Source organism: Malurus melanocephalus, unplaced genomic scaffold, assembly GCF_030028575.1.
Source record: "Malurus melanocephalus ecotype Western Australia unplaced genomic scaffold, MMel_1.1 scaffold_264, whole genome shotgun sequence".
NCBI lineage: Eukaryota > Metazoa > Chordata > Aves > Passeriformes > Maluridae > Malurus > Malurus melanocephalus.
In genome coordinates, this window is record NW_026623496.1 from 7961 (window position 1) to 20573 (window position 12613).

A 12613-nucleotide genomic window follows, 5' to 3' on the forward strand; every position below is an offset into this window, starting at 1 on the left:
GTGCACGAGAACACTCCTTTAATGATTTTASACTTAGAAACAATGTGTTTACCAACAGCAGAAATAAGGCCARATCTTTAATAGCTGCTCATATTTTAGTCTGAGTGTTTGGGAATCTCCTAATCCTTTACAAGTGTTTTCTGTGTCTGTCTGGCATAAGAAGCGAGTAGTATTCTACCATTAATACTGTTACTGTAATCCGGTATTATTTGTCCGTGTTTTACACTGCATTGTTCTGCTCCCTAAGGTCTAGACTTTGGCCAGTGTTGCATTCTCATCAGTTAGGGATGGCTTGTGCATCTGGATTTTACATCAGAAACACGCTCTCTCGTTTGTGTGAAACTCATTCAGAAAATTGACTGAACAGTTTTTCAAAAGTGCGATGTTGTCGTTTTATACCAATGGAGTGCCAAAGGACTTAAGTTTACGTGTCCTTGTTTCTGGTTGCAGGAAAAGGCATCAATACAGAGCACATATAAAATTCTGCCTGCGTAATGAAGAATATTATTTGACTACACTGTTTCCAGTGTAAACTACTGAACTTGCAAACACAAGTTGCATGGGAGATAAGCCAAGGAGATGAAGTCCAAGCAAGATGAGGAAGCACAGAGACTGTAAACACATTATCTTCCATTAAAGGAAACATGTGTTGTAAAGATATAGGGTCTTGTCTTTTATTTTGGTAAGAATAAATTGGGTTTTTTTTCTGATACAGGTGGCAAATTCACCAAGGAAAACATCCGCCAGAGAGCAGAGGTAGGCCAGAACATTTAAGAAAAGCCTCATCTGTTGTTCTGTAAAGCGGAAAATCAAATGCTGGTCTCCTGAAGTTACTGGCAAAACTAGCTTTTTCAATGGCTTAGGAGTTTATCCTGGATGTTTTGCTACCATAGTGACAGTTTTATGCACACGTGTAGAGAGCAGTTGGTTTAAATTAACAACTGCTGTTATCAGGGTGCCTCTTTTGGAACTAGAAGTTCAGTTACAGTTAAATGAATTAAATGTAACTAGTATGAAAAATATTTCTCAGCACACCTTTTGCATGTAGACTAATACTTGGCAGGATACTGCAGGCATCATTGCAATGGTAACAGATCACAGTGAATACAGCAGTATATATGATATAAATAAGTTTTACCTCAGAAACTTATGTCGTCTAAGCTCGTAGAGTTAAGTGAACACACAAGAGGGAACCAAAATGGATATATAAACTCACATATCTATACCAATTGTGCATTGGGCAAATGTTAATGTTAAATACATTGTTATAAAATGATAAAACACAAAACTATAAAACATCCATTTGTTATAAAACTATTCTAGGTATCATCCATGGCAGATATCTCTGTAGTTTCCTTCATGAAGAGACTGCATACAAAAGCATACTATTTTGACTTTATATTGTGGTGGAATGGCCTAAGTTCTTTTTCCTTTGTGTGCTGATCCAAAAAGTACTGCTGATCTGTGTTGATCTTTCTCTTCAATGCTTTTCAGGCCAARGATATCCTGAACTAATTTATGCTTTTCGTTTGAAACATTGATGGCTGTTATTGAGAATAAAGCAAGGAAGCTGGGAAAATTTGGGGACTACTGACATCTTTGATGATTTTTAGCCATGCCTTTCACAAGAATTAAAAAAAATCTTTATGTATTTGAAAATGGAGGTGATAAACTAAGTAGAGGTGATAAACTAAGTAAGTATAATGAAAACTTGATATAAAAATGAAAAAATTTAAATTAGAAGTGATCATTTAGACTAATATAAGTTATTGTATTAATTCAGATTTATTGTCATGTGTAGCTCTTATTAATTAGACATAATACAACATCACCATCAACTTGTGAAGCCTATGGAAAGCAAAATTTGTGCTGATGCTGTTCAGTTCAGCACATGCAAGTAAAGTTTTGAACCACAGAAAACTAGAACATCCTAGAACCACAGAATATTCTGAGTTGGAAGGGATKCACAAGGATCAYAGAGTCCAGCTCTTAAGTGAATGGTCCATATGGTGAATGAACCCCAAACCTTGGCGTTATTAGTATCATGCTTCCACCAACTGAGCTAATCATGTTTGCATCACGTTTTTTATTATTATGGTCACAGGTATAAACTGGGCAATTATTTTTGGAAGTGCAGTTTTCATGAAGCAAATGAGTCTTATTGACAGATCTGGCTCYGTATGATTGTGATTCACAGTTAATTTGCACATGCCACTTTCCTTTGCAGTTGCTGGGAGCTGATTTTTAATTCTTTGTTGCTTTTTGTGACAGTTTCATTTGTTTCCATTTTTACATAAAACTGAGGTGTTTATATCTTTGATTATGTTTACTGCATCAGCTATGAAGTAATTTAAATGGCAACAGTTGCTAGGGAGCATGTACTAGAGTACCAGACAAAAACAAAAGAATATTTTGATAGATCAATTGAGGTTTTTAAGTTCAAAAGCATCTATTTGATTCAGGTCACACAATGTGTGACTGTGATATCATTAAAACAAATATCCCAAATGAGACATCTCTCACCCTTAATACCGAAGGGGTGACATCGTTTCTGCATACTGTATTGATAGTTCTTGTCATCCAATGCAGAGGTCAGTCAAGTAAGCTGGGAAAGCAAGTTGTGTTCCAAAAGACCACACCAAGTCCCAGCATGAGCTTTTTATTTTCTTTGAATGTAAGATCATAAGAAATTAACTTTTATTCTGTTTTGTCCACCTGTGTTTACTGTAGCTAGGGGACCTATTGCTTTTGTATTGGTATTCTATTTTTTTAAAAGCAAAATGAGAACAGAAGAGTATATGGGAAAACTGCTAATAAGGCAGATTTGGCAGAAGGAGTCTGTACATTGCCATCCCACACTGTGATAGCCTCAGAGAAGACTGCTGCTTGTTTGCCTGTCTGATTTTATCTTGTGCTTCCTACTTTAGGTATGGCTCCTACAGCATAAATCTCATACTTTAGATGTTGAGCAAAATGGCATTTGCATTGATGTCAGTGATAGTTGAGTACATACACTGAAGAAAATGAACATAAACATTGCTTTCATTGTCTCTTCCTTCCTCTGTTATGTGTGCTAAACTTTTGCTATTGTTGTTTTGTTGCTTACAGAGATACCAGAAATACCACTGGAAATTCTGTCTTCCAGCTCCTTCCTTGAAGGAAGGACAAGGAATCAATTTTTATTTTTATGTTTTTAATAGTGGAAGAGTACCAAGTCACAACTCTGAAACTTGTTCTACTATGAAAATAGCCCTGCTGAGAACACAGCATAGCTTTGTTTTGCTATTCCACAAAAAAAAAAAAATCAAGAAGCTGATGAGCAAATGGAAAAATATGTTGAAAAAAAAGCTTTTTCTTATAAAAACTTGCACATGTTTATGCTTAAAAAGATTTGCACAAGATAGGTGTCTTTAGTTAAGGTATGTCCTAAACCAACCTGTTCACTGAAGAACACACAACAGTCGAGCTAAATGCTGTTTGCTCTTATCATAGTAGCAGCAGAATGGATGTGACAGTACTTGTAATACTGTTTGCAAAGAAATGTATACAAATTCAAGCCTATACTGCTTGCCAGACACAAAATGTTCTCTGTATGGAGAGATAAATTAGTTTCCATTTTTATGCAAATTTTCCTGCTTATTGCCTGTAGAGCTCTTCTGTTGTATTTGGAGGAACTTCATGTCGAGCACTGAGAGGCTTTGCATTGTTCCAGAAATCCCACTGAGATATGTGGGTATATATAAAGCAGTCAGAGAGAGAAATTAATATCATTTCTTTCTGCCTTCTCTGTATTTCATCATTGATTGAACACACTATGTGGGAAAAGGGATTTTGGCATCTCTAGTTGAAATAGTGCATTTTTCAGACCACTGTTATTCATATAGCTTTGTATGTAAATGTGTTCATTGTTGCATCTAAAAGACACAAAAACCCCAGGAGAACCACCTCATATTGCACTGTGTGGTACAGACTGTGAGGGAATGATCAACTGAAGTTGCTGTGTTCAACAAAGAATGAGTTCTTTGCTGTTGAATGTTTTTATTTTTGGAAGTGGTAGAAGAGAGCCAAGGAAAATAGKGGAGGAATAGAAAGTGTGGCTTTCAAGAGTCTATCAGAAGGATTTCCTATTCATCTTACAGCTCATCTGCTGAAATATTGTCCTGAGATGTGAGTTCATATTTCATCTCCTACTCAAGGGTTCCTCCTGAGAGATGCCATCCCCTCCTAAMGTTTCAGAGATGAGAGTCYTTCTCAGGCTGTGGCAGATTCCTGYCTACTGGAACAGCCCCRTCAGYGCTGAGCAAGTGRGACCTCAGCTTTTGCCTGCTCCCCTGGGAAGCAGGACCGTCAGGTTCCATGTTGCACATCCTGCTTTGGGTGGAGTATAGAATGAAAATTCAGGTAACTGTGCTATGTACATCTGTGGTCTGAGCCTTCTCTTGAAATTTAGAAATACAAGTCTCAAGCAGAAGAAGGAATTAAACTGAGGTTTCTAGTATTTGGGGGACAYCTTCAAGTCAGTGGGAAGGAAAAGGTTGTGTGGTACCAGCAATATGGTACGATTATATTCCCTGGCTAATGTGCAGCCATGTGAGTGTTAAATGGGAGACCTGGAACTGGAATCTAGAGCAGTTTTTTCCTGCATGACTTTATCACATGAAAGCAGTTATTTAGTATCGTACCTCTAATTTAATAAAGCTTGTGGGTTTATAATTAGCTTTGACACTTTTAGCCTATGTTCATCTTGGACTGAAGTGTTCCTATAGCCCCCCCAAATATTTGGGAGTGGGAAATATGATTATGTATGCCTGGCTTTCTGAAAAAAAAAAAATGAGAACCCTTGCTTCTACCTCTTCTACTTTTGTTGCTGTAAATCTCTTGTTATTTTTAACAAGCCTTTAGCACTTTTGGGTTAAGTGGGCATAGGGAAAGTATTAATTTGGCTCTACTGCCCATGGAATTTTAAAGATACCTTCTTTCTTATTTTTAAAAGATATTTCTGAACTCCTCATATAGTATGTGAACTTGTGAATAGTATCACAAGTTAATTATTTCAGTGCAACATAGAATTCCTCAGCTTTATTTGCATCTTTTTTTTTGTCAGGTTTCCAACAAATGCATGACACTTAGGTATGTAATTAATGAAAGTTATATCCTCACTGTATTTTGGTAGAGTCTTTTTTYCCTTGTTTATTATTAGTGCATAGTCAAATTCTGCTTTCTTAAACAAGATCTCTTACAGTACAATGCTAAAATAATTTCTCTTGATGTAAACTCCCCAAGTGATTGGCAGACTGTATTAGAAATCACTTATCAATACCATCCCTTTGTCAAATGTTTTTGGATTTCAATAGAGGCTCTTTATGGAGACTGCTTCAGTGGAATCTGGCATTTTCATTCCTGAAAAATTTGAATGCTGGGAGACCTATAATACATGTAACATTAATTCTAAATGACATAACACTTAATAAAATGTAATTATAATGTGACCTGATAGCTTATCACTCTGTACTTTGCACTGTATTTCTGTTCTTACAATTTTTCTTACTTATGAAGTCAGTTTGATRCATGTATTTTTAATCCCTTCACAATTCCATGTTGTTGTTTTTCTAATTTTGTTCTGAATGTGAGAATAGATATAGACACCGTCTATCAGATGGTTACTTTATATAAAGCTAGATTTTAAAAAAGTCTTGGGTTTTGGCAAAAAGTGTGGTCCATTTCACCCCTTATAAACCTACTTCTTATTGACATAATTACCATGAATTACATTTTCCTGCAATTTCAATTGATGATTTCTCCCAGCCCATATTGTCTGAGAGGTCTTGGCTGGGTTTTTTTTTCAGTTGATTGGTTGTGGGGTTTTCTGGTAGTTGAACTTTGCGTGCTAGAGTAGAGATGGCAGACKATGCACCATTCCACAGATACTGGCTCAGCAAGAGAGAGATCTGAGGGTTCATATCCTCATTACATGTTCTCTCTTCTGAATTATTGTCTATTTTTTACTACAATCTATTTTTCATTGGCTCATTAATACCATAAAAAGATCAAACTGAATTTTTCATCTCATCTGGTTTTGGTTTTATGTTTGGGGTTTTTTTGTGAGGTCAAGATTAGCCAAAAATAATTTGTCTGTCCTTAACGGAAAACCTCTTTTTAATACCTACACTAATAGCACTGGGATGAAAAAATAGGTTGGAGAGAGCTGTTATCCTTAAAATGCATTATCAAATAAAACAAGCCCAGTGACATGTGGAAATAAATAGAAAAGCAGGAGTTTCTTGTCATTTGTTTTTGGTAACTGGAAAATTGTCAGAGCCCAGAAAGGCCATAAAGGCTTCGTTGTGTCTTTCAATCAAGTTTTAGAGCCAGATAGTTACAAGGCAAATTCATTCTCTATATACAGCCACTGGAACGATGACCATAGCATTCAATTAATCAGATGTGACCAAAATGTCAAGATCCTCATAAAGAAATCATTCAGTCATCTAGGTTATTATATCAAAAGATTTTTTTTTTTTGAGTCTGATAAATTTAGGCCATGGAAGGAATTGACTTATTTATAGTTGTCTTTTATTTTATAGTGAGAGTGCGTGCCATCCCTCCCATACAGCTGCACAGTCCCTTAGCTTGAAAATACATAGACTGAGTCATGATACTTACCACTTAAAGGGAGGAACACAAAAGGCTTGGATTCAAAACCAGATCCAAACCCAGCTCTGGTGCTCCACAATCTTTGTGTAATATGTTGCCATTACTCCTTTTAAATGTAATGTTGAAATCCATTTAAGCACAGATGCTGTCACTGGAAACTCATAAAAACACCAGTTTAAGCAGTCTCACGCTGGTTGAGCATCCCATTGGTCTGTCTCAGACAATGGCCAGCACCAACAGCTTAGGGGAAAAGGCTTAAGAAACAYAGCAATGATCCGTTCCTCTTTCCTTTCTTCTAGTGATCAGTGCTGCAGGCATTTCCTCCTCTTGATATCACATTAGGGCCATTGTTTAGTTATCCTCGATGGACCTTTCTCCAATTGACTTGCCTCATCCATTTTGAGCCTGCAAATATTTTTCACATCCAAACTTAATTTAGCAGTGAGTCATGCAGCTCAGTATCTTGTGCGGAAAATTRTTCCCTTTGTTTTTAACTGTTTTTAAACCTGTCGTTGGATAAATGATTTTGTTTATAAGGTAAGGAAAAATGAACAATTGTTCCTTATTCATCATCTCTGTCATAGTTATGATTTTTTAAACCTATACACACACACAAGCCATCCTGAGCTAAAGAAAACTTGTCTGCTTTGCRTGAGCAGGTGCCGAGCCATACTTGCAGCCATCCTTGTCTCCCTTCAGAATACTCAAAGTTCTACTCTCCTTTCAGAGTTTTACGAACACACTTGCCAGATGTGAATAATATGCAACAATGGAAGGACTCCAGGTCATAAAATAATAGGATTTGTGGCTTGTCTATAGATTTAATGAGTAACTGGTTTGGGAGTTTGGTTGGTTTTATCTTGAATAGAAGTGTGATTTTTTTTTCATTTCTCTTTCTAAATTAGTTCAAGATGCTTTGCATTTGGACTAAGCWAGCTAGAACTTGCTCCAGAGTAGGGATGTTCACCCATAGAGGCAATTTGAAGTAGCTATACATTCAAAAATATCTCCCTATCCTGTTATACATCAATTTTCATCCATTACCAAACCCTCCATCTCAGAACTTTCTGCATTTTTTTCACAGGAGCAGAGTGTGGAATAATTAATGCACACTGTTGGTTGAAATTAATTAGTGACACAATTTGATTACCTTCAACACCAATTGACTCTTATCCACACATTGTGCAAACTATCATTTCCCACTTTGGGAATTAAAATGCATTGGAGGTTCTTATTCTGGGAAACTTGTGTGGTCTGCAAACCACGAACGCAAGCAAGAGTTCAAAAGGCTTCAGTAKAATATGGTCTGCTCTAGCACAGGTCAATAAACATCTAAGTAGTGCACCAAAGTTGATACTAACTACTGTGTGTGCTATTTAGACAGAGCTGAGAGATTAATTGCCTTCTAATCTCACTCTGTTGAAGCATGAMTACTGTCCAGAGTTTTAACTCAGCAGCAGAAAACTATTGCCCRTTCAGTCCTGCACAAATCTGTGATGAAACAGCTAAATGGCAAAYCCCACAGGTATTTCTAGCAATTGACATTATGATAAAACACTATATTGTTGGAATCAAAGTTGTCATTGAAACAAACCTTTTTCCTGAGCCCAATTTCTAGTGTGTATTTTCAGTTCACTTGAATGGTTTTTTTTTAATTTCTGCAGCTTAATGGAGCTGACTCTTGACCAGTGATGGTTACAGACTCTACAAAATAAGATAGTGGAGCTCCTACTATGTTCAAGGCACTGAGAAAATGAGATACACTGGGCAGTGAGCCAGGACAGCCTCAAGGGACCTGGGTTTGAGTTCTGGAATTSCTGATGACCTGTATTATAGACATGATAATTTTTCAATTCTGATTTTATCTGGTTTGCTCAATTGTAATGTATTGGCAGAAGCCAATTTTTGCTACATATTTGTAGTCAAGAACAATGCAGTCATCCTTCTCCCTTGGATGGCTTCTAGTCAGATTCCCTCCTACAAACATAGTAACATAGGGATTTCCTAAACTTGCCTTCAGAATACCTTTACCCACTTTGTAATTTTAWGGAATTAGTAAGAATTAGCTAGCTGAAGTCAGTGGGAAGTGTCTATTTTAGCAGATGAGGTGAGTCCTTACTCTCTGAGTCTTGTCATGTTGTTACTGAGCAGTGTTTCCTTGCACAGCTGCTCAACCTAATGACTCACAGATTCCATGATGGAAGAGTCTTGTTCTTGCCTATGCATATGCCACCCTGTCCTGTCCTATTCATTCATTTCCTGGCTGAGGGGAGTCGCAGTGATTAGCCCAGCAGGATAAATTACTCAGCAGAAGAGCTGGGCAATCTTCTTCTAGGTTAGGGTAAAACCCAGAAGAGTCCAGACATCAAGTGTGCAGTGTAGGAGCAGAGCAGGGGAGAGGAGAGGCCAGGCGAGGGTCACGATTCCTCTTTGTTGGCCACCATAGGACACCAGGCTTGTTCAGTTGCCCATGGAATCACAGCCTAATTAACTCTTAAATTGTCTCCAATGGTGTCCTGTGAGCCTAGAAGATTCTGAAATTCTAGGCTGGMCCAGTTTCTTTCTGAATTCATGCAGCATGATTACTTACTTCATTTACTAGAGGCTTTAATTCAAATACTATGTCCCCAATATGTCTTTGTTAAYAATGACACAGATTAGTAAACATACTTCACTGTTGGAGCGATGACTGTCTTCCGTAGGGAGGGAGCAGTCTGTTTTGGTATTCTAGGAAACTGTTTTCCTTTTATCAACAGACTTTGTTTTGCATAGCTGCATAACATGAGACWAAGTTGAACTAATGGTCAGGTTTAACTTTACTACTGATGATTTCAACTTTTCAGCTTCAGGGGGAAAGGTCTTAAATATTTTCATCACAATCTCTCCTGAAAATATTTGAATCTGCCTAGCAATAATTGTTGTTTCCTAACCCAGTAAGATCTTCCAACAAATACAAAGAGCTGCCTGCAATTCTAGCACCATGCAGATCTGTTTTGTTGTTTATCTTGGTAAACCAGGAGTTTTGTTACAATAGGATGCATATTTTGGCTTTTGAAATACAGCAAAGAGCACAGGAAATTATATGTGCTGACAAATGGATTCTGAACTTTTGTTAGGAGGAARCAATTTGAGAGCCTCCACTAGGAAAACTCCACCCATCTTGTTATATGGTGTTTTAACCACTATCTTTTTAATGACTTACTTTAATGACTTACTTAAACTTTAATGACTTTAATGTTGTAAAGAACAYGCATGTTTTCTCTTAGAATAGATTCTTATACTCAACCCCTGCTTACATACAAAATTTCATGGATTTCACTRAATAAAAATCACTTCTGTAAATGTTTCTGAAAAAAAGAGACCCTACAATATTTACCTTCACTGTCGAGTTCTTTGTTCATTTGACATAAAAAAACTCTTCTCCCACTATGTAACAGAAACACTGCTATTAACTGATGCTTCAAAGCAATGACGATGGTTTCCATAATATTTAGCATGTGGGTCTCTCCCTGTAGCATCTTGTAATAAGGAGAGGGTCTTTCTCAAATGGGCTTGACATATGTTSTATTGAATCTGTTTTTCTTGAAGTGATCTGAAGATGAAGGACAAGGCACTGCCAGGCACAGTGGAACAGAAATTTGCACCTCTCGTGGGTGAGGGACAGCCAGGAAGGTCAGTGTCTCACGGCTGGGATTTCCCATCCATGCTGCATACACTTGGCTGGGCCACTGGCCATTGTTTCAAGTGATATGCTRTGCTGGCTCTCACACAAGGTGATTTTTTTCTGTGTCACATTTACAGAACAAACTCTTCTCACAATATCTGGKATACCAGCTCRTTGTGGCTTCTATGAATATGGGGGWAATTCCTGGCATATTCCAGGACCAAKAAATTTGAAGGCCCCTGAGTGACTGAAAATGGGACTGAACCTTTCTTGAAGGGACATGAACTGTGAATCYGAGAGCAAAATTTACCCTACATTCAAATGTGGGAAAAAAAATTATTACTGTCTTAGTCTTCCGTGTGGTGTTTTTTTTAGGGCCATGCATATCTCATTTTTGTCATTATACAGGAAAAGTATGGCRTGATAGTGATATGGAGCTGTTGTTCCTTCAAGTTTTCCTTATTCTAGAGTTCCTTACTATTAAGGAAGCTGTATCGATATGCACACCCCTTCTAATGTTAGTCTGTGAAAAAGAAAGGAATTGGAACACATGAAGTGATTTGGACTGAGGCTTCTAGGGAAGAAGTATTAACYTAATTTAGCCAAACTTCTATTGCAATCTTTGCTGTACTCCAAGGAGAGAATCTTGTGTGACAGAAATGAAGAAAACAGAAGATTAATGGACAAACATTCTAAAACTTTTGGCTTTAGAACATCATGATTCATTTAATCTCACCTCTAACTATCTGCTCTCTCTCTCTCTCTCCTCACAGACCAGATAAACTCTCAGCGGTCACATCTGTCCTCTGGTTTTGGGGTGTTGATCTCCTAGGACAAGGAGGTCGAATATATAAACTATAATACATTAATCAGTGTAATAGGTGGCTGGTGAAGTTCAATTAATTAAGAAAAATTATTAAAACTAGAATCACTCTTCTTATTTTAAGAAGGGAAATAGACRTCTCCTTATATAAAGGTGTGGCTGCCTCTTGACTTGTTTCCTACTTCCAGATTTCCTTTTTGACCATGGCAGGAAGACTGGGATTGTGACAAGAGGAAGGGGAAACACAGGAGTACAGTTAGTAGCAGTAAGTTTTCTCATGTTTAGAAATAGCCTCTGTGTGCAAAAACAATTGTCAGCAGCTTTCAAYGATTTCAGTGATGGGTTTTGTTTTCTTAGACCTGATCACCCCCTGTTCATCAGTCTTTCCACATGCATCAGTCATGAGTCTGAGTCTCTCAGCATCCCCATGCTGAGCTGTCATTAATCAGTCTGCACTTTAGAAACTGCTTGTTACTCTGCTTATGGCAGAGCTTAGGCAGCTCAATTTCAGCTCATTATAAGTACAGTAAAGCTTTTCACTGACTCTGTAAGAGGAAAGATAGAAATGTAAGTTTCCCCAGACCATTGGGAGAACCAATGGCAAGCTGCTGTCAGCCATTCCAGAGAGATAAGTAATGGAGGGTCAAGTCTGATAAACACTCTCTAGGAGTGTTATGTATAYTCCTATCTGGTGTCTGAAGTTAGATGCAACATTTTCATTAGGTTCACACCTTATYAATATAAGCTACTACACAAGCTCACCAGAGGGGAACAGTGTARTTCTGGTGTTGAAACACATMGCTAAGATTTTAGACCAGTGCTYAAATTCCAGCCTCATTACACCACARAATTCTAAGTTACAGTGTTCTGCCATTAAACCTCTTCTATGGGTGGTGAAAGTTGAACAGCAGTGAAGACTCAAACTATCGTATCACTGAAACATGCTACACCAGGATAAAGTCAAACAATGGAATAGTGAATACATCCAAATCCCATCTGTGTTACAATGTCCRCCAGCGGGACTGCAACTGCACCATGGGATCCTGAATTTCAAATCCTTTTATTTAAGGGCAAGGRACACACACATCCTAAAGAATAGTATAATTTTATCAATTATTTTATTGTATCAGTCCAAAATGCTGTAGTCAGTGTCCAGATGAGTTATGCTTTTTCATAACTGCTATGTTTTATAGGGTAGTACTAAAATAATCTAGCATTTTGGTTTATTACATTCACATCTGAATGATCTACACCCTTCTCAATTTGGGTATAAATGTAACTGTACATGTCTGTTCGTATTTTTTATGTATCTTTGCAAAAGAATGATTCTGCTCTGCAAAGTTCTGTCCTGCATGAGGGACCATCCACAATTATGCCGTGGTTATTACATGTGAAAATGGAAGAAAACAGCAGCTTCTTTCAGATTCAAATCTAAAGCAGAGGTGAAAGGAAAGGTTTAGTTGCAGTAACCT